This window comes from Pelobates fuscus, chromosome 12 (genome assembly GCF_036172605.1).
Source record: "Pelobates fuscus isolate aPelFus1 chromosome 12, aPelFus1.pri, whole genome shotgun sequence".
In the NCBI taxonomy this organism is placed as follows: Eukaryota; Metazoa; Chordata; class Amphibia; order Anura; family Pelobatidae; genus Pelobates; species Pelobates fuscus.
In genome coordinates, this window is record NC_086328.1 from 85,709,852 (window position 1) to 85,731,207 (window position 21,356).

Sequence of the window (21,356 nt, forward strand, 5' to 3'; positions counted from 1 at the left end):
TGTTTATAAGCACCTTAAATATAAAACAGGAACGCAGCACCATAATTCAACAGTTTAGTGCAGTGAGTCAGTGTGCACCCCAAGTGCATTATTTCACACCCTCCCCCCCCCACAAGGTGACTAACAAAAATAATAGTTAACCCAAACTCCCTCCCCCTCCCTTTAAACAGACACACAATACAGGTACACACATACACACAACGATTTAGTGTCTCCCCAATTATGAATATCAAATCACCTCCCAATAATATTAAGGTTCCCCTTTATCTAAAAATCCAGGCTTGGAACTCTGTGGAGTCCATTTAATGTTCCCTGCTATTAGTGGAGACCCCCTGAGTTTTCTGGTGTCCCTAGGAACCCAGACATCTTGTTCCCCCAATGGCCAACTAGCACCTCTCCTGTCTGCCTCTTGCTCACGTAGAACCCATACATCTCCACCAGAAATTCCTTGCTCTCTCCCATTCCTTCTCCCACTTTCTCTGCTTGTCCATTCCCTCATTACCCATACATCTTGTGGTTTCTGTCCTTCCCCCCTTGCCTCTTCCCTACAACCCCAAACTGCGGTCCCTTTACCCCTGCGATGCCCAGGTCCACTTCTACAGGAGCCAGCCCATCCTTGCCACCAGTTTACCCATTCCTGCAACTCAGGAGTTTCTGCTATTCTGCTCGTCTTCTTAATGGGAAGAACATGGACTCTGCTCAGATTGTCTGCTCCCTCCTCTTCACTGCAACTCCCTGGACCTTCACCTACCCTAAGTGTACTGTTTAAAGAATAACCACTCTCTGGAGACTTCATACCTGCAACTAAATTGCTTTCACAGTGTTCTGAAGCCCCTGCCTCTCCTAAATATAGCTGAAGGCACCAACACCAAGTACCCCCTTCCTCTAACTTTCCTTGGTTTCCATCATCTAAAGCACCCTCCATACAGCTCTGATTTTGATCTAACTTAGAGGATACACCGTAATCTGCATGTTCATGATTCAGATTGTTTGAACGCTTATTTTCCATCTCCTCACCCCAGCTTCCATCCCATTCGTCCACACCCCCAGAATCTGTTCTAAATGGTTTTCCCATGGCTCCATGTAAATTATGGCTTTTTTCCAGGTCAATCCATTCTGCAGAACCACTGGACCCATTCCCAGGACTCCTTTCTCCATAGCACCCAACTACTTCTGATCTTTCCTTTGAATCCCTCTCTGCCAGAACCTCGTGAGTTGAACCCTTAATTGCCTCCTGAATATCAGATTTTTCTTTAAGAAAGAACATCCTCTCTGATTCTTTGTCACAAACTTCCAGGGTTCCTATGTGCTCATCAACTAAACCACTCTTCCCTAGCCCACTAAATCCTTGCATCAAGCCCTTTGCATTTACCAACTCAATGTCATGACTTCCCAAATTATCTGGTGACCTGCCTTCAAGTCGCAAGCCTTTTTCATCAGTAGTCTGAACTGTATCCTCATCTCCTCCTCTGTACAAATCAAGTAGACCATTTTCCTCATCCTGCTGGGATATATCAGTACTAGAGACACTAGAAGATTCCTGTGGACCACAATTCAAGTCTCCCTGAACTTCACCATCACTATACTCCCTATACATGTCTTGGCTCCCAGACATTTTCTGAATATTCTGTTGACTCCTCAATGAAAAGAGTTTCTCACACTTTACACTGCATAAAGCTTTGTGGCAACTTTCTCCAGTTTCCTCCACAATCTCTTCCACCTGATCCCCTCTTTTCATCTCATGGTAGCACCTGTTTGGATCTCTGCAAGATGTGCCCTTTGCTTTGGGGCTGCAACCCACATGCCTCTGGCTACCTTCTATCTTTTCCATATGCCTAATTTTCCCTTTCTGAGGATCCCGTCCCAAATTTTCTAGCTCCACTTCACTAAATTCCTTCTGCTGACCCCCTTGGCACACGTATTCTTCACTATCCCCTGGATCCCCGTGCCCCCTGGGTGCTGTACCCTCCATATGGTCTCTGACTTGATCCTTGGACCCTTGTTCCCCATTTTTCAGGCTCTTATCCTCCCCCATAACCATGTCCTGCGGGGCCATATTAAAGCTGCCTTGGGCATCCTCCTCTCCCTCTTCCCTATGTCCCATAAACACATCCTGGGACCCACTGATGTCCCCATTGCTCCCAGGCAGCTCCTGTGGGCCCCTGTCCACCCTGCGCCCCATGATCAGTTCCTGGGGCCCCCTGATAACGTCCCATGTCACCCTGGGCCCACTCCTATATCTCCTCCTCTCCCTCCCCCGGCTCCCAGTACCCCTTTCATCCCCAGGCCTCCTCATCCCCCTCCCGGGGACTCCTCTACTTCCCTCACCTCTCCCTGATCTGTCTGCACGCCGCAGCTTCACACCGACTCAACCCCTCTTCCGCATCCGTGTACGTCACTCAACCCGCCGACCAATAAAAGTCCAAAGTACAGTTACCATCCTCTCCGCATTGGTCGAAAACCGCGTTAAGCCCGCCCCCACCTCCCCACCTTTCCCCGCCACGTGACCAGAGCGCTACCTTGGGCATAGTGACAGGACGAAACCATCGCAGAAAGCTAGGGGGGGTCACTGTGAAGATTTTTTTTAAATCTAAAACGAAGGCGGACTGGGTATAGAGTGATGGAAGGATTGTGTATTAATATGAACGCGTGGGAAATGAGAAGTGACTAGAGGTTATAGTGAATAAATGCAATTGCTGGGTGATAAAATAAGGAATAAGGGCACCCCTCCAAGTTTGGCGAGGTGATATCAACCTGTGTCTAGACTTTAAAACCAAGTAAAACATAAGGAAACCAATAGAGAGCAATACATTGCATGGAGATAGCTGCTATAAATATGTAAATAAATAAATATATGGAACACAGTGTACTGCCTTCTTCTATAGCTCAATACATGTGCACACACATAATAGATGGCATATAAATAATACATGACTGTGAGCAGTGTATTATGGGAAAATAATGCCATGGGGCTGTGGAGAAAGCATAACTGAGTGGTTCATAAATATTTTCAGAACCCCAAGGCGGCATTATGTTCCCCTGGGGAAACCAAAGGAATGCTTCGCTATTATGTATATTCCATTTTATATGATAGAGGATCAGAGCCGGACTAAAGGGAGACTATCTCATTGAAGTAGTGCGGGCGCAGTGTCCCGGTTTTAGATAAACTGCAATGTTTGCTCTGGATCGGCGTATATATGACAGCGTGTTCCAGGTCCTGCCAATATCCAGCAACTTCGCACAGCCATTGAAGAGGAGTGGACCAACATTCCACAGGCCACAATCAACAACCCGATCAACTCTATGCGAAGTATTTCCGTCCAGTGTTGCATTAATTTTTCACCAAGATCTTGTATGAGAAAGTCTGCCCCCTGCGCAAAGCCTTTTCCAGCACATCCCAAAGATTCTCAATGAGGTTAGGGTCTGGACTCTGTGGTGGCAAATCCATGTGTGAAAATTATGTCTCATGCTCCCTGAACCACTCTTTCACAATTTGAGCCCGATGAAGCTTGGCATGTTTATCTTGGAATATGCCCGTTCCATCAGGAAAGAAAAAATCCATTGATGGAATAAACTGGTCATTCAGTATATTCAGGTAGTCAGCTGACCTCATTCTTTGGGCACATGATGTTGCTGAACCTAGACCTGACCAACTGCAGCAAGCCCAGCTCATAGCACTGCCCCCACAGGCTTGTACAGTAGGCACTAGGCCTGATGGGTGCATCACTTAATCTGTCTCTCTTCTTACCCTGATGCGCCCATCACTCTGGAACAGGGTAAATCTCCACTATCCTTCCAGTTTTTAATAATGCGTTGGACTGTTCTTAACCCAATTTTAGTAGTTTCTGCAATCTCCTTAGATGTTTTCTCTGCTTGATGCATGCCAATAATTTGACCCTTCTCAAACAGACTAACATCTTTTCCACGACCACGGGATGCAGGCCTGGACTGGCCATCGGGCACACCGGGCAAATGCATGCTGGCACTATGTAGGGCTGGCACTATCCGAGCGCCGACCCTGCTGCATTCCACTACGGACCGGTGGGGAGATCAAAGATCTCGCTCAATGGCCCACATGCATATATTGTGGCCGCCAGCATGGGAGAGAGGGGCGGCCATGGCTAGAGTTCACTCACCACTAGCACCACCAGGGATGGCAGCAGCACGATCCCCCCTCCCAGGCTAAAGGTAAGAGGGGAGGTGGTATATAATCACTCACAGCACCCTCACTCATACACACACACACTGCACCTCTGACACTCACAGCACCCTCACTCACTCACACACACACACACTGCACCTCTGACACTCACAGCACCCTCACTCACACACACACACTGCACCCCTGACACTCACAGCACCCTCACTCACACATACACACATTGCACCCCTGACACTCACAGCAGCCTCTCTCACACACACACACACTGCACCCATGACACTCACCGCACCCTCACTCACACACACACACTGCACCCCTGACACTCACAGCACCCTCACTCACACACACTGCACCCCTGGCACTCACAGCACCAGGGCCGCCATCAGGGGGTGACAACCATAACGGTTGTCACTGGCCCGGCGGCCCTGGGGGGCCCGGCCACCAGGCCCCACGTGTGGGGCCCATTGGGTGGCCCACACACTTAGGGCCACCCGATAAGCCCCCTCGTTCAGGGGCCCGGTCAGCGCTATGGCCGTGGTATAGCGCGACCAGGCCCCTTTGAAGAGGGAGCCATGCCGATTCCCATCATCCCCAGCCACCCTCCTGCAAAGAAAAGGTAAGAGACAGGAGGGTGGCTGGAAAATGAGCTCTGTGTGTGCATGTATGTATGTCTGTCTGTGTATGTATGTATGTCTGTATGTGTGTGTGTGTCTGTATGCATGTATGTGTTTGTATGTCTGTCTGTCTGTGTATGTCTGTCTGTATGCATGCACGTATGTCTATGTATGTCTGTCTGTCTGTATGTGTATGTCTGTATGCATGTATGTCTATGTATGTCTGTCTGGATGCATGCATGTCTGTCTGTCTGTATGTATGTCTGTGTGTATCTCTATGTCTGTCTGTTTGTCTGTATGCATGTATGTGTATATCTGTCTGTGTATGTATGTATGTCTGTGTGTCTCTATGCATGTAAGTGTATGTATGTCTGTGTGTGTCTGTATGCATGTATGTTTGTCTGTATGTCTATGTATGTCTGTCTGTATGCATGCATGTATGTCTATGTATGTATGTATGTATGTCTGTCTGTATATGTATGTATGTATGTATGTCTGTATGTATGTCTATGTATGTCTGTCTGGATGCATGCATGTCTGTGTGTATGTCTGTATGTATGTATGTGTGTATGTCTGTATGTATGTCTGTGTGTATGTCTATGTCTGTCTGACTGCATGCATGTATGTCTATGTATGTATGTCTGTATGCATACATGTATGTCTGTATGCATGTATGTCTGTCTATGTATGTATATATGTATGTCTGTATGTCATTATATATGTATATATGTATGTCTGTATGTCAGTATGAATGTAGGTCTGTGTGTATGTGTGTATGTGTGTATGGATGTCTGTATGCATGTATGTCTGTCAGTATGTCTGTATAGATGCATGTATGTCAGTCTGTATGTATGTATGTCTGTATGCCATTATGAATGTATGTCTGTATGTCATTATGAATGTATGTGTGTATGGATGTCAGTGTCTGTTTGTATTAATGTGTGTGTATGTATGTATGTCGGTGTCTGTATGTATGTATGTGTCTTTATGTCCTCATTCATGTGTGTCTGTATGTATTTTAGTATGTGTCTGTCTGTCACTATGTATGCCTGTGTGTATGTCTCAGTATGTGTGTGTCAGTATGTATGCCTGTATGCGTGTATGTCTGTTTCAGTATGTGTGTCTGTTAGTATGTATCTGTGTCCTTTTGTATCAGTGTGTGTGTTTGTGTCTGTGTGTGTATTCCTGTGGGCAGTATTTGGAGGCGGACCCAGTGGGCGGTATTTGGAGGCGGGCCCCAGGGGGCCCAGACCCTGAGCTGAGTTAGGGGCCCCAAAATTTCTGGTGGCGGCCCTGCACAGCACCCTCACTCACACACACTGCACCCCTGACACTCACAGCACACTCACTCACACACACTGCACTGCTGACACTCACAGCACCCTCACACACACACTGCACTCCTAACACTCACAGCACCCTCACTCACACACAAACACTCTGCACCCCTGACACTCACAGCACCCTCACTCACACACACTGCACCCCTGACACTCACAGCACCCTCACACACACACACACAGCTTCCTCACACGCACATAGCACCCTCACGCAAACACAGCACCCATCACTCACACACAGCACACACACACTGCACCCCTCACACACACAGCACCCTCACACACACACACACTACACCCCTCACACACACACTGCACCTCTCTTGCACACACACTACACCACTTACACACACACATACACACACAGTAGCCTCACACACACACACACACACACACTGCACAATACTCTTTCCTGACATTTTTGTCTCCTGGTATCCCATCTATGGAAACACCAGAGACAAATTTCAAGCAAACACAGTGCAAGCATGTTATTAAATTTGCTTGCGCTGTGCAGAACAAATACAGGGTCTTTTTCTCATGCTAGAGCTCTTCCGTAGAGCTCTGCACATGGTCTGCCCTGGAAGAGCATTGAACCAACATGCTCACTTTGTGATGGGGCGTGCTTGTCATTGGTGATGACAAAACACTACTGTTATGGCTCTGCCCCCTTTTTAGTGGGCTACTGTAAATTCAAAATGCCTGGGCTGAATTTTCTTCCCAGTCCAGCCCTGATGGGATGTGTATTTCGACATGGTTGTTTAAGAAATGAGAAGCTACTCATTGCATCAGTTGGGGTTAAATAACTTGTTGCCAGCTGAAAGATAATCGCTAATGCACTAACTATCCAATAGGAGGCTCTCACCTTTTTGCTTAGTTAAATCCAGGTGGCGACTTTTTGGGGGGCTAGGCAGTGTTTATATATATATTGTAAGGATTGTCTGAAAATATTAAATTGTATTCATTCTTTTTAATAATTTTAGATCACATACAAATTCATAATATATATATAGTAGCCACATAATGCAGTTTGTCAGTGTAAACAATCCTGTGTGTGTTTTGCTGGCTGTACTAGTGCAGGCTGATCAATGTGAGTTGAACTGAGGACCCTCACTGGAGAGTCAGATGAGGACATGAGAGAGGAGAAAATCTGTGATTTAGAGAAAAAGCATAGCTTAGGCAGTAGCAGGGCTGTCTGATGTATTTATTTATCAGCAGGAGATCAGCTGGCACTTGGAGTACTAGCATCACCGTAAACATAATTAGCTTTAAAAATAATGTTCAATAAATAATCATTTGCAGCTACCTCTTTTAACCTTATGCATTTCTGACGATTAGCTACATATGCACTACACAAAAATGTAATTGTTAAGTTATAACGCAAGGCAAAAAAAGTGACTTGCCACCTTAAATGTGTATGTACGTCATGTATTTTTCTTTATGTGTGTTCTCTTTTTTATTATAATTCTTTATTTATATTGTGCACGTGATAACAACAAGCTTGGTGGGCCATGACAGCACTTCTAAGCAAGGTAATAACAAGTTAAAGAAACGTAGCCATGGCATTCAGTTAGACAGCACATTTTGTATTATATTATGCTAAAACAAGCCCAATAAGATCAACAAAAATTTGGGGAAACATAAACATTCAGGCTAGGGTAACAAGCTTACAATGCCACTGCAGTATTGTCGATTATTCTTAAGGTACGCATAAAACAAAATCATGGCATTACGGTGAATGGCACATTGTTATAAAAGAAAATTAATATTAAATTAAGTAATATTAATGATAATATTAAATAAAATTCTCTGAGGTTAGCACTTGAGAGTAAAACCTTGTTGTGTATATTGTATAATAGAATATAGTGTTCTGCATTGTTTTATAAAATAAACTAAGGGCAAAAAACATTAAGAAAGCATGGACAATAGCTAGTCAGGAAGAGGTATAATACTAAATGGAGTGTTCCACAGAGTAGATTTCTTGCATGTGAGTGTATAACCACTAAGGAGCATAAAGCAGGCCTATAGAAACCATGCTGCAGATATGAGCTAGATAAGCTTAGGGATGCGAGACATATTAATCAAGCGGTCTTTAGCCCAGTTCTCCTGTCAGACCAGACTGCTGCAACATGAAGGATTCCCTCAACCTATGCCTGTGAGTGGCAGGCCGAGTCCTGGCAGGTGTGCAGGCCGATTTGTGCCTCCCGTGGCGCCGCAGCATGCGGTGTCGCAACTGCCCTAAATATTTTCAGGAACCTTTTCTGCAATGTCCACCGACATTTCTCTCCTTCTCATGAAGACGGCCGCGGGTATCCGGGCGCGGCTGTACCGCTGTGGTGCGTGGACCACGGGTGAGTGCTCAGGCCCTCTTGATTCGCCACCTAGGAAGGGGGCGCCGAACCGGATCTCTGACTGGAGAATATATATATATATAAATATATATATATATTAGGTATCTCACTAAAGTGAGTACACCCCTCACACTTTTGTACATATTTTATTATATCTTTTCATGTGACAACACTGAATAAATTACACTCTGCTTCAATGTAAAGTAGTACGTGTACAGCCTGTATAACAGTGTAAATTTGCTGTCCCCTCAAAATAACTCAATACACAGCCATTAATGTCTAAACCGTTGTCAACAAAAGTGAGTCCACCCCTAAGTGGAAATGTCCAAACTGGACCAAAAGTGTCAATATTTTGTGTGGCTACTATTATTTTTCAGCAGTGCATTAACCCTCATGGGCATGGAGTTCACTAGAGCTTCACAGGTTGCCACTGGAGTCCTCTTCCACTTCTCCATGACGACAGGGCCGGTGCAGGGATTTTTGCCGCCCTAGGCAAAAAAAATTTTGCCGCCCCCCCATATGTCCTGCCCACCATGTGACATCACAATGCCCCGCCCATATGCTCTGCCATATGGGCCAATGCCAGTCTTCACAAAGGGTCTTTTATCTGAAAAGACAGTGTGTTTACATTAAAAAGCCTACAGGCACAGGCTATAGACACCAGAACCACTGCATTATGCTGTAGTGCTTCTGGTGACTATAGTATCCATTTAATGTGAGGTAAATTAGAAATTAGTGCCACTAATAATATATTGGATTGCCTACTTACCACCAGATGAGGACAAGAGGCTGATGATGGGCTCAGTCTGGCTCCACAGGTCTGGTGTAGAAGAGGCTCTCTGGAGACTGTTTTTAACAGTGCTCACAACAATTAACGAACAGGAAGCAGCTCCATTTTTTAGGGCCCCTTACACAGCTCAAGGTCTGGGCCCCCAGGGGGCATACGCCTACAATGCCCACCCATAAATCCACCTACATGGCCCATCCATGAGTTGGGGATGTTTTATGTGTGCAATTTGTGTAAGGGATGTAGTGTGTTTATAGGGGATGTAGTGTGTGTTTGCGTGTAAGGAATGCATTGTATGTTTCTGTGTGTGTGTGTAAGGGGTGCAAGGTTTGTTTCTGTGTATGTAATTTAATGCAGTGTGTGTCTGTAAGGGGAGCATTAATTATGTAAGAGAACGTAAGGGATGCATTGTGTGTTTCGGGTGTGTCTGTGTGTGAGTAGGAATGCATTGTATGTTTCTGTGTGTGTGTGTGTGTGGGGGGAATGCATTGTGTATGTGTGTAGTGTAAAAGAGAGGGATTGTGGGGTAGGATAGGGACTGAGAGGGGAACAGCTCTTTATTTTTTAAAAAAAAAATCATAGTGCTCTCCCCTCCGGTCAGTTATTGATTTCCCCCTCCCTTCTGTCGCTCTGTGTTCTCCTCTTCTGTCACTTAGTGCTCTCCCTTGGCCCCCTGTCCCCCTGCAGTCCCCCTTGGTGGTCTTCTCACTCCCCCTCCCCCTTAGTGGTCCTCCCTCTCCCAAACCCCTTAGTAGACCTTCCCCTACTCCCCCCACCCCCTTAGTGGTAATCCCCCCCCCCCCTTAGTGGTCCTTACCCTCCTCCCCTCTCCTTAGTAGTCCTCCCTCCTTACCCCCCTTTGATGGTCCTTCCCCCCCTTAGTGGTCCTCCCTCTCCCAAACCCCTAGTGGACCTCCCCTCCTCCTCCCTCAGTGGTCCTTACCTCCCCACCCCCGTTCCCCCTGTGTTCCTTTATCCCCCTCCCCCAGTGGTCCTGACTCACGCCTCCCCAAGTGGTCCTTACCCTCCCCTCCCCTAGTGGTCCTTACTTCCCCCTCCCCTCCCCTAGTGGTCCTTACCCTCCCCTCCCCTAGTGGTCCTTGCTCCCCCCTCCCCTCCCCTACTGGTCCTTACCCTCCCCTCCCCTAGTGGTCCTTACTTCCCCCTCCCCTCCCCTAGTGGTCCTTACCCTCCCCTCCCCTAGTGGTCCTTGCTCCCCCCTCCCCTCCCCTACTGGTCCTTACCTTCCCATCCCCTATTGGTCCTTACTCCCCCCTCCCCTCCCCTAGTGGTCCTTACCCTCCCCTCCCCTCCCCTAGTGGTCCTTACCCTCCCCTCCCCTAGTGGTCCTTACCCTCCCCTCCCCTCGTGGTCCTTACCCTCCCCTCCCCTCGTGGTCCTTACCCTCCCCTCGTGGTCCTTACCCCCCCTCCCCTCGTGGTCCTTACCCTCCCCTCCCCTCGTGGTCCTTACCCTCCCCTCCCCTCGTGGTCCTTACCCCCCCTCGTGGTCCTTACCCCCCCCTCGTGGTCCTTACCCCCCCCTCGTGGTCCTTATCCCCCCCTCGTGGTCCTTATCCCCCCCCTCGTGGTCCTTATACCCCCCTCCCTCCCCTAGTGGTCCTTATCCCCCCCTCCCTACCTCCCCTAGTGGTCCTTATCCACCCCTCCCTCCCCTAGTGGTCCTTATCCACCCCTCCCTCCCCTAGTGGTCCTTATCCCCCCCTCCCTCCCATAGTGGTCCTTATCCCCCCTCCCTCCCATAGTGGTCCTTACCCCCCCTCCCTCCCATAGTGGTCCTTACCCCCCCTCCCTCCCATAGTGGTCCTTACCCCCCTCCCTCCCATAGTGGTCCTTATCCCCCCCCTCCCTCCCCTGGTGGTCCTTACCCCCCCCCCTCCCTCCCCTGGTGGTCCTTATCCCCCCTCCCCTGGTGGTCCTTATCCCCCCTCCCTCCCCTGGTGGTCCTTACCCCCCCTCCCTCCCATGGTGGTCCTTACCCCCTCCCTCCCATGGTGGTCCTTACCCCCCCCCCCTCCCATAGTGGTCCTTACCCCCCCCTCCCCTAGTGGTCCTTATCCCCCCCTCCTCCCCTGGTGGTCCTTACCCCCTCCCTCCCATGGTGGTCCTTACCCCCCCCCCATCCCCTCCCCCTTCCATGGTGGTCCTTACCCTCCCGCGCCCCCCCCTCCCATGGTGGTCCTTACCCTCCCCTCTGCCCATGTAGCGTGGCCGGGCGGCGTGGAACGCGGGACAGGAACCTCTGTTTCCTGTACCCGGCCGCCGGCGGAATGACAGGAAGTGCTCACTCAGTGAGCAGTGAGCACTTCCTGTCATTCCGCCGGCGGCCGGGTACAGGAAACAGAGGTTCCTGTCCCGCGTTCCGCACCGCCCGGCCAGGCTACATGGAGAGACCGGCAGGAGGGAGCACTCTGCGCTTCCCTCCTGCCGGTCACTCAAACCCGGCCGCCCTCACACAGCAGTGCTGCGCCGCCTGGGGCTTGTTAAAGCGCTCAGGCGGCGCAGCATGAGGAGCCACACCGGGCACAGGGATCCGGCGCCCCCTGGTAAGTTGCGCCCTAGGCGGCTGCCTAGGTCGCCTTACAGGTGGCGCCGGCCCTGCATGACGACATCACGGAGCTGGTGAATATTAAAGACCTTGCACTCCCCCACCTTCCATTTGAGGATGCCCCACAGATGCTCAATAAGGTTTAGGTCTGGAGACATGCTTGGCCAGTCCACCTCCTTTACCTTCAGCTTCTTTAACAAGGCAGTGGTCGACTTGGAGGTGTGTTTGGGGTCGTTATCATGTTGGAATACTGCCCTGCGGCCCAGTCTCCGAAGGGAGGGGATCATGCTCTGCTTCAGTATGTCACAGTACATGTTGGCATTCATGGTTCCCTCAAGGAACTGTCGCTCCCCAGTGCCGGCAGCACTCATGCAGGCCCAGACCATGACACTCCCACCACCATACTTGACTGTAGGCAAGACAGACTTGTCTTTGTACTCCTCACAGTCAGGATTACAAGTAGAACTGTGTCACACCTAGGACTAAGGATAACGTATAACTGGACCTTAGAATGGCCGGACTTAACGTATCCAAGAATAGTCAAAATACTGGCCACGGTCAGGAACACAGAATCAGACACAACGATGAGGGAAAGCCAAAAGTCAAGGATACCAGAATGCAGGGAAGTCACAACTAAGCCAAAGTCAAATACCAGAAAATCAAGGTCAGGAATGCATCAGGATGAAACCACGACAGGGCAATGAGCGGTGTATGGTCTGAGCACTGACAGGCTGACCCGCCACCCCTTCAACCTCTGCAGCAATGCCGGCAGAATTCATACGTCTATTTCTCAAAGACAACCTCTGGATATGACACTGAACACATGCACTCAACTTCTTTGGTCGACCATAGCGTGGCCTGTTCTGAGTGGAACCTGTCCTGTGAAACCGCTGTATGGTCTTGCCCTCCGTGCTGCAGCACAGTTTTAGGGTCTTGGCAATATTATTATAGCCTAGGCCATCTTTATGTAGAGCACCAATTCTTTTTTTCAGATCCTCAGAGAGTTCTTTGCCATGAGGTGCCATGTTGAACTTCCAGTGACCAGTATGAGAGTGTGAGAGTGATAACACCAAATTTAACACACCTGCTCCCCATTCACACCTGAGACCTTACATTTGAAGCGCTTCCAATTTTGCAACAAGCTAGGGAAAAAAAATCCTTCTTGACCCCAGGAAGGCAGTCAGATTTATCCTTGGATCAAGCAGTTATTACCCTACATTGAAAGATTATATTCTTGAATATTCTGTTTTTGCAAGTATGCATCTAGTAGCTGTTTGAACATCTTTATGGACTCTGATAAAACCACTTCTTCAGGCAGAGAATTCCACATCCTTATTGTTCTTACAGTAAAAAAACCTTTCCTTTGCCTTAGACGAAATCTTCTTTCTTCCAGTGTAAATGCATGACCTCGTGTCCTATGTAAAGTCCTGTTTGTGAATAGATTTCCACATAATGGTTTGTATTGGCCCTGAATATATTTGTATAATGTTATCATATCCCCTCTCAGGCGACGATTTTCTAAACTAAATAGGTTTAAATTTGTTAACCTTTCTTCATAGCTGATATGTTCCATTCCTTTTCCTAATTTTGTAGTTCGCCTCTGCACTTTGTTAAGTGCCATAATATCCTTCTTTAGAACAGGTGCCCAAAATTGCATAGCATATTCAATATGTGGTCTTTCCAGTGATTTATAAAGAGGCACAATTATATTCTCGTCTCGAGAATGAATGCCCTTTTTCATGCATGACAATACCTTACTGGCCTTGGCCACTGCTGATTGACATTGCACATTGTTGCATAGTTTGTTGTCTATAACAATACCCAAGTCCTTTTCGTGTGTTGTTATCCCTAATTCGCTTCCATTAAGGGTATACTTTGCTTGTGTATTCTTTATGCCAAAGTGCATAACTTTGCATTTTTCAACATTAAATTTCATCTGCCATTTGAGTGCCCAGCCCAGTCCCCCAGTCTATCTAAATCCCTCTGCAGCAAAGTAATATCTTGCTTACATTGTATTATTTTACAGAGTTTTGTGTCATCTGCAAACACTGAAACATGACTTTCAATGCTTTCTTCAAGATCATTTATAAACATGTTAAATAGAATGGGTCCCAGAACAGACCCCTGAGGGACACCACTTGCCACCTCTGTCCAGCTTGAAAATATACCATTAACGACGACTCTTTGTACTCTATTTTTAAGCCAATGTTCTACCCAAGAACAAGCATTTTCATCTAGACCAATTTCCTTGAGTTTGAACACTAATCTATTGTGTGGAACTGTATCAAATGACTTGGCAAAATCAAAATAGATCACATCCACTGCAACACCCTGATCTATACTTCTACTTACTTCTTCGTAGAACGCAATCGAGTTAGTTTGATATGACCTGTGCTTCATAAAACCATACTGATTTTTGCTGATAACCATACTCTTCTCAAGGAATTCTAAAATATTAGCCCTTAATAACCTTTCAAATATTTTCCCAGCCACAGGAGTTAAGCTCACTGGTCTATAATTTCCAGGCAAGGATTTTGAACCCTATTTGAATATAGGAACCACATCTGCCTTCCTCCAATCCTCCGGAACACTTCCTGAAAGAAAAGAATCTTGAAAGATTAAAAACAGAGGTTCACTTATTTCTACACTTAGTTCCTTAATTACTCATGGATGGATTTCGTCAGGCACTGGAGCTTTGTTTATATTAACTTTCTTTAGTTGCTGCAGCACCTTGTGTTGAGTTAACCAATTACAATTATTCTGCAAGTTTTTAGTAGCAATCATTTGCAGATCTATTGCCATGGGTTCTTCCTTAATATATACGGAGGAGAAATAGTTATTTAAAATCCCTTCCTTTTCCTGGTCTTCATTAACTAACACCCCCGTTTCAGTTTTTAGTGTACCTACACTTTCATTTTTAGTTTTTTTAGAATTTATGTACTTAAAAAATGCTTTGGGGTTGGTTTTGATCTATTTAGCTATACTTTTTTATTTTAAAGTTTAGCAACTCTAATTGCCTTTTTGCACGCATTATTGGCTTCCTTATATCTTTTATAAGATGCATCTGATGTGTCCGATTTAAATGCTTTAAATGCCCTTTTCTTATTTTTTATTTTTTTTTAAAGATTCTTTATTTTCAGTTTTTCAAAGTAAAAACAGTTTTACAGAAAGAAAAGGTTATTAGTAAAGTAATAACAATGTGGTAAAACATTGGGTTGGTTGTAAGAAAGTTTGGCACGTTACATTCGAGAATTGTTCTTTTAGCTATACCGCTGATTAGTGGGCCGACTTGGGTTGGAGGTCCTGTGGGCGGCATATATGTTGATGTTGCTTATTGTCGGATCCCACAAGGGGAGTTTGGGTCTAACTGGGGTGCTGCGCCCCAGGTTGTGTACTAAGTCGGTTTTGTTTATTCATTGGTGGAAGACTATGGTATAGTTTGCGGGTTCTTTGTGCCAGGGGGGAGGCTAGGGGGTGAGTCGTGGGTGGTTGTTCATTGTGGGGGGGAGCAAGGTGGGAGGGTAAGGGTTTGTGAGGGGTGAGAGGGGGGCGTTGCTGCCCTCCTGGTGTTCCCCCCATTCCCTGCTTGGGTGGTTTGGGTGGGAGGTGGAGTGTGTGGTAGTCGTTATTGTGGTGAATGCTGATTTGATGGTAGGGGTGTGATTCTCAGGCTGTTGTGGTTTTACCATGGGGTGATGGTGTGGCTCTCTAGCCATGGGTCCCAAATTTTATGAAATTAGTTTGGGGTATCATGTATTTGTGCTGTTAGTTTGTCCATGTCTATGATATCTGTTATTTTATGGTGAATTTGATTTTGAGTGGGTATATGTGGGGTTGACCATACTTCCGCTATTGCTCTGCGGGTGGCTAAGGCTATTTTGGCTATGAGTTTATTTTCGTTGCAGGTGAAAGGGTCGATGGGTTTTGAGAGTAGGGGAGCCCAGGGGTCTAGGGGTACTGGTCTGTTGAGTATTTTAGTTAGGAGGTTTATGATGGATTTCCACAGGGGGATGAGTTTGGGGCAGTTCCACCAGCAGTGGAGAAAAGTGCCGGTGTCACCGCACAGTTTCCAGCAGAGGTTGGAGGGAATTCGTTTCATGGCCATTAAGCGTTGGGGTGTGAGATACCACCGGAAAAGCATTTTATAGGCCTGTTCCTTGTGGGTAATGCAGATTGAGATTGATTTGGTGGTCGCCCAGATGTCGGCCCAGTCTGTGGGATCCTCTCGGGCTCCCAGATCCCTTTCTCATGCAGAGATGTACGGTAGTGCTACCTGGGAGTGGTGGGTTGTCAACGAGAGATACAGGTCAGATATTTGGCTTTTTCGGGATGGTGAGCGGAGGCTATTCTGCTCGAATTCTGTAAGGGCTAGTCGGATTTCGTCTGTTGTTGCGAAGCTGCGGAGCTGCGAAGCTGCGGAGTTGTAATCTGAAGTGATCAAATGTAGTTAAGGATTCGGAGTTGGGAATGTCTGTGTATTGTAAGAGTTTGCCATAGGGATAGAGGTGTCCCAGTCTGCTTATGTCCCTCTCTTCGAAGTGAGCGTAGTGTTGTGGTTAGGCCTGGTGGGAACATTTTATTGCGGAGAATTGGGGTGAGGGGTGATAGGCCTGTGGACAGGTCGAATTTGTCGCTGAGGCGGTCCCAGAGGTCCAGCGAGTAGGTGATTGTTGGGGAAGTGGGGGGTGGCATCGGTCTGTGTTGCCTTGGGAGCCACATGTATTGTGAGGGGTGGTCACGTCCGAAGATGAGATGTTCAAGGTCTACCCACCGTTTGTGGGCTGTGGGGAGGTGCCAGTGTTGGATTTGTGCTAAGTGCACTGCTTGTAGGTAATGTGTGAGATTGGGAAGGCCTAGTCCTCCTGAAGGTGTGGGGACATACAGGGTGGATCGGCAAATTCGGGGTTTACGTCCGTTCCAGATAAAGTGGTCTATCGCCGTTTGTAAGAGTTTGAGGTCGGTCTTTTTACATGGAATGGGTAGTGCTTGGAAGGCGTAGAGGAATTTGTGTAGGAGATTCATTTTTACGGAGGCTATTCTCCCTAGCCAGGAGATGTGCATGGGCTTCCAGCGTTGAAGGTCCGTGTGTGCTTTGCGGAAGAGTGGGGGATAATTAGTGGTGTATAGGGTGGTGGTGTCATTAGTGAGCTGTATGCCCAGGTAGGCAATTGTCGTTGGGCAGATGCAGAAGGGAAATTTGCGTTTTAGGGCTTGAAGTGTGGCATCAGTGAGGTTGAGGGGCAGGAGGTCTGATTTGGTGGCGTTAAGTTGGTAGCCCGAAATTGTGGAGTATTCTTGTAGTGTTGACAGAAGTGCTGTTAGGGATGAGTCGGGGTTAGTCAGGGTCAAGAGAACGTCGTCTGCAAATACTGCAATAGTGAATGTTTCATCTCTGATGTGTATTCCCTCAATTTGCTGGTTGTTTCGTATGGTTTCTAGTAGGGGTTCGAGGGATAGGGCGAACAGGATGGGGGAAAGTGGACAGCCTTGACGAGTGCCGTTTAGGATGGGGAAGAAGGGGGGAGTGATGTTGGGAATTAGTAGTTGTGCGGTTGGGTGATGGTACATCGCTTGTAGGAATTGGGTAAGTTCGGGCGGGAATCTGAATTTGCTAAGTACTTTGTAAAGTTAGGGCAATAAGAGGCGGTCAAATCTAGGGAGAGTATTGCTGTTGGGATATGTCTGTGATTGGCTAGCCAGATTAGGTCTATGGTTCTCCTCGTGTTATCTTGTGCTTGTCTCTGCGGGATAAAGCCGACTTAGTCTGGGTTGATCAACTTTTTTAGGAGGGGATTTAAGCTGTTCGTCATTACTTTAGTCAGTAGTTTTAAGTCCTGGTTCAGGAGGGAGATGGGGCGATAATGGCCTGGTTCGTCATGTGATTTGCCGGGTTTGGGTAATAAGGTGATATTGGCGTGCGTCATGTCCTGGGGTAGAGGGTCTCCTTTGAGCATTGCATTGAAGACTTTGCATAGTGTGGGGATGAGGATGTCTCCAAAGGTTTTGTAGTATATGGCTGTTAGGCCGTCTGGGCCTGGGCTTTTGTTAGGTTTCAGGGTTTTTATCGCTGCCATTAGTTCTTCTGGTGTGATTTCTGCCAATAATGTTCTGGCTTCATTTGTGAGGGAGGGTAGGGAGAGTTTCTGGAGGAAGGTTTCTGTTTGGGAGTGGATTAGATTTGTGGGGGGTTGGGGGTATGATTGTATAAGGTTGTGAAGTATTTCTGGAAGGTTTCGCCTATCTTGTGTGGGGTGTCGCTAATTGTTCCATCGGGGGTGCGAATTTTGGTGATTCGTATTGTTTCTGTCAGGGTTTTGAGTCTTTTGGCCAGCATGGAGTCTGCTTTGTTGCCTTTCTCATAGTATTTTTGTTTCGTCCATGTGAGTGCTTTGGTTGTGGCTGCTAGAGAGAGGCTCTTGAGTAGTGACCTGGCCATTGTGAGTTGCTTGAGGTGTGAGGGGGTCGGGTCCTGTTTGTGTAGGGTTTCTAGATGGCCTATTTCGGTCAGAGTGTCCATTAGCTGTCTATTGTGTTGTTTTTTGCGTGCTGTTGCTATGGCTATTAGCTTACCTCTTATAACGGGTTTATGGGCTGCCCATAGCGTGATTGGGGATGAGACCGATTGGTCATTTAGGGTAAAGTATTCTGTGAGTTCTTTAGCTAGGGTTGTGGTTACTAGTTTGTCGTGAAGGAGTTGTGGGTTTAATTTCCATGTCCATGGTCTGGTCATGTTGGAAATTGTGACGGTTAGTGAGATGTCAGCGTGGTCCGACCAGGTGATGTTGCCTATGGATGGAGGTTTGTGTGATTCGTGATGTAAGACCCGGAGAGACCAGAAAATAGTCTATGCGGGAGTAGGTGTTGTGGGGGTGGGAATAGTATGTGTAGTCGAGGACAGAAGGGTGTTGGGCTCTCCATATGTCCAGGAAGTTGTGCGTATTCAGGAATTGAGAGAAAAGTGTGTTGTTCGGTGAGGGTCGTGTTCCACCTAGGGATTTGGCGGTGCGGTCTAGAATTGGTGTGTGGGCTGCATTGCAGTCTCCGCCTATGATGGTAAATGTAGCGCTATGCATTGCTAAATGTGCTGAGAACGAAGGCCAAAACGATGGGTCTGGTGTTGTAACATTATAAACGGGAACTAGTGAGTTCCAACGTCTTAGCCAGGTCTGTGGCTTGCTAACTGCTGCGACTGGGGGGGGGGGGCAGTTACCACTGGGTGGTCATTATCAGGGCCCTGTGCGATTCGGTTTCTTAGGAGGTTGTGGCCTTGTCCATGTATTGTAACCAGGGTTCCCAAGTGGAGGCATATTGGGCGGATTTATCATGCATAGAGGCTGTCAGTTCCTCCATCACTCGTATGGATTCCACTTTCTGGATCCATTCCCTCACTGTAGGGGCTCTAGTTGCCTTCCATTGTACCGGGATTAGGAGCTTGGCCGCTGTGAGCAGATGGTTCGTTAGGACCCTCTGTGGTTTGGCGATGGGGTCTGAGAATAATAAGAAGAGCAATGTTTCTGGCTTGTGAGTTATGGTCCCCCCTGTGACTGTGTTGGTTATCTCCCTTACCCTCCTCCAGTAGGATTGTATGGTCGGGCATTGCCACCAGATGTGAGCTGTCGTGCCTCCTAGTTGCCCGCAGCGCCAGCATGTATCCGGTGTGAGTGGGAAGATACATTGTAGTTTAGTGGGCGAATAGTGCCAACGCGCTATCCTTTTGTATGAGCTTTCTTGGATAGCGGTGCTGCTGGAGGATCTCTGTATGCCCTGGAATATGGTGCCCCATTCCTCCTGGGAGATATTAGTGGATATTTGCCCCTTAAGCTCATCTTGAAGCATCTTGTAGAATATCGATAGGTGTTTTTTTTTTAGAGAGATTGGGATGTGCAGTATATTTCGTATGTCGTGAATGCGCGGGAACCGGCTAGTAATGATCGTGTGGACCGAATGTAGTGGGTCAGTTGCGCGTATTTAAAAGTCTGCAACGTTGTGGGTTGTTCCTGTCCCATTAGGGATTCGTGTGGCTTGACTGATCCGCCCTCAAGGACTGAATGTAGTCTCAAGTAGGGCGTTTTCTGGGGTAGGTTCAAGAAGTCAAAGGAGTTGTGTGGGAGTCCTGGTTGAAACATCGGGTTTCCTGTCAAGGGATATAGGGGGGATGGGTGAGGGGAGATTTCTGACCCCTGTCTCAAGTGCCTCCAGATTTGGAGCGTGGGTGTTATGGTGGGGTGGTGGGGTTGGTTTAGAGATAATAATGTGGATCCGGAGTCATGCCACGGGACCCTGTGGAGCGGGGTTTTGAAAAAGGATTTCTTCAGTTGCACCCATTGTGTGTGCGGGCACGAATTGGCCCAATCATATATCCTAGTGAGCGTGATCGCTTTATGGTAGAGCTCTATGTGTGGCATCCCCAGTCCGCCCTGGCTTTTGGGTTTCGTGAGTGTGGTAAAAGCTATCCTGGGATGTTTATTCGCCCATATAAATTTGGTGAAGATGTGCCTGATTTTGGTGAAGAATGATTTGGGGATACGGATTGGGAGTGTTTGTAAGAGGTATAACAGTCTCGGGAGTGTATTCATTTTTAGAATGTTAATGCGGCACAGCCACCCAAATTGGGGCTTATGCCACGTGGCTAGGTCTGTTTCTATCTGTTGGAGAAGTGGGATAAAATTTATGGCATAGGTATTTGTGAGAATTCGCGGTAGGCGTACTCCTAGGTATTTTACATCCGCTGCTGCCCACTTAAAAGGGTACAGCTCCTTCAATGTTGTTTGCATGTGATGAGTGATTTCTAAGGGTAGGATCTCGCTCTTAGTGAAGTTAACTTGGAAATTGGATACCTTATTATACCTGGTTATTTCCCCTAGGAGTGGTTCCATGGATGTTCCAGGGGCGGTCAGTGTAAAAAGCAGGTCGTCAGCGAATGCAGAGATCTTGTATTCCTGCTGTCCCACCCGGAAGCCTGTGATGTCTGTGTTGTCCCTAATCCCTTGAAGGAATGGCTCCATCGTAAGGATGAAGAGAAGAGGGGATAGAGGGCACCCCTGTCTCGTGCCGTTTCTTATGTGTACCGGGTCGGACATTTGTCCATTGATTTTGAGTTTGGCCGTGGGGGTTGAGTATATAGCGTCCAGCCATTTTCCCCAGTTGGGCCCAAAGCCCATGGCGTGTAAGGTGGCTTTTAGGAGAGACCAGTCCACTCGGTCAAATGCTTTTTCAGCAGGGGGGCGGGGCCTGACCGGCGAAGCTGATAGACGTGCCACTGCAGAGCTCCTCCAACAATAGGGCAAAATACCGCTTTTTGGCCCAAAATTAAACAAAAAAAGCAACCCAAACAGCTTCACTCAACCCATGACAGGGTACTAAACGAAGCTTGCAGCTTGCGAACATCTTGGAACCAGCTGGCAGACCGACTTGCGCCATGAGGCCTGGTGACCGTAGAGCGGGAGAGGCGGCCGATCCCCCGGTCCGGTACCACAAGAGGCTGACACAACTCAAGAAGGAACCCTGTTACCCCCCCCCCTGGACCGTCGGGGGTGA